Source organism: Pteropus vampyrus, unplaced genomic scaffold, assembly GCF_000151845.1.
Source record: "Pteropus vampyrus isolate Shadow unplaced genomic scaffold, Pvam_2.0 Scaffold199, whole genome shotgun sequence".
Lineage (NCBI taxonomy): Eukaryota > Metazoa > Chordata > Mammalia > Chiroptera > Pteropodidae > Pteropus > Pteropus vampyrus.
Genome location: NW_011888980.1, coordinates 882,544 through 884,691, shown reverse-complemented (window position 1 = coordinate 884,691; position 2,148 = coordinate 882,544). Strand labels below are relative to the sequence as shown.

General features: G+C 33.1%; 1 protein-coding gene across 3 annotated transcripts in view; it reads left to right on the top strand.

Annotated features, from left to right (window-relative positions):
• The window catches only part of FRMD3 (FERM domain containing 3), a 323,707-nt gene that overhangs the window by 44,198 nt on the left and 277,361 nt on the right, over window positions 1-2,148 (top strand). The gene's annotated exons all lie outside the window — the stretch shown is intronic.

Sequence of the window (2,148 nt, the reverse complement as noted above, 5' to 3'; positions counted from 1 at the left end):
AATGTCGGAGAGGATGTGGAGAAATTGGAATCCTTGTGCACTGTTAGTAGGAATGTAAAATGGTACAGCTGCTGTGGAGAACAGTTTGGTGGTTCCTCAAAATATTCAAAATAGAATTATTATATGTTCCAACAATTCCACTTCTGTACATATACCCAAAATAATTGAAAGCAGGGTCTCAAAGAAATATCTGTATAGCTATGTTCATGGCAGTATTATATATGATAGCTAAAATGTGGACGCAATTCAAGTGTCCATCATTGGATGAGTAGGGAAGCATAATGTGGTATACATACACTGAAATGTTATTGAGCCTTAAAAAGGAAGGAAATTCTGCAATATGTGATAATGTGGATCTACCTTGAGGACATTTGCTAAGTGAAATAAGCCAGTTACAAAAAGACAAATATTTTATCACTCCACTTATATGAGGTACAGTGAATGGTCAAAATTCTAGAGACAGAAAGTAGAATGGTGTTTGCCAGGGGCTGAGGGGAGAGGGAAATAGGGAATTGTTGTTTAGTGTGTATAGAATTTCAGTTTTATAAAAAGAAAAGAGTTCTGGGAATGGAAAGTGGTGATGTTTGCACAACATTATAAAGGTATTGAATAGCACTGAATTGCATCCTTAAAATGGTTAAGATGGTAGATTTTATGTTATGTATATTTTACCACAATAACAAATTAAACAAATAACATAAAAAATTCAAAGAAATAAAGTGTGCAGTAAACAAAGCGAGACAATTAAGCCTTTGATTTTCACTTAAATAACCAAAATTTTGAAAAAAGTACACAAAATATGAATATTACTACCCTTATATAACATATATTGAAAATCAATTTCCTGAAGTTGTAAAGGTATATTTAACAAGTAAAATTATATTTATTTTACTTTTTTCAGAAATACTAAGAAATTCCGGCAATAACCTGAGCTTGGCAAATTGAAAATTTCAAATACAAATAAAAAATAAAAAAGAAACAATGGTAAGAAGTAATAAAAATCAATAATTTAATAGTAAATAATAACAATGTAAAACAAAATGTATTTTTACATTAGTAGAAAAGGTTGTGAAAAAAACTGATAATTAAAAATAACACTAAATGTTTTAAATTCATCTGTAATACAAAGCATCTCACTGACAAAAACCAAACGGCAGTTAAATTAACCATCAGATGAATTGCTATGGTTCAGTCAAAGGCACAGGCAGATGCTATGTGGTATTGCCACTGTTGAGAGCTCTCTGGTGAGAAGTCAGTGATGCATGGAATTATATGCCCCCAAATGATATTTAATGAATGCTGGAATTTCATAGAGGGAGCCATATAAGTAGTGTTCAAAATATTTTCAATGATCATTTTTTTTTTTTTTGGCTTAAACAGCAGAAGTTTCTTTTCTCACAGTTCTGTAGGCTGGGAGTCCAAAGATTAGGTGCTGGATAATTTGATTGTGGGTGACTTCCTGGCTTGCATGTGGCTGCCTTCTTGCTGTGTCCTCATGTGATGGAGCTTGATTAATTTTTAAACACACTTATTTTTTTCTTAGCATTTTTATGTTTACAGAATAATCGTGCAGAAAATACCAATAGTTGCTCTGTGTTCTACCTCTTTCCTCTCACCCCAAGTTTCCCTTAACATCTTTGCCTTTTCTGGGTGTTATATAGTTGGAATTATATGGCATGTATCCTTTTCAGACTGGCTTCTGTAACTTAGCACTATGCATTTAAAGTTCCCTCATGTCGTTTCGTGGCTTGATAGCTCATTTGTTTTTATTGCTGAGTAATATTCCACTGTCTGAATGTACCACAGTTTGTTTATCCATTCAGTTATTGAAAAACATCTGGGATGTTTCCAGTTTTTGGAAATTATGAATGAAGCTGCTATAAACATTTGCGTGCAGGTTTTTGTGTGAATTTAGTTTTCATCTCATATGGGTTAATATCTAGAAGCGCAATTGCTGAATTGTATGGTAAGCCTATGTTTAACTTTGTAAGAAGCTACCAAACTATCTTCCAAAGTGTCTGTACCATTTTATATTCCTACTAGCAGTGAATGAGAGTTTCTGTTGCTCCACATTGTCACCAGCATTTGGTGTTGTGTGTGTTTTGGATTTTAGCTATCTAACAGGTGTGGAGTAGTATCTCAATATAG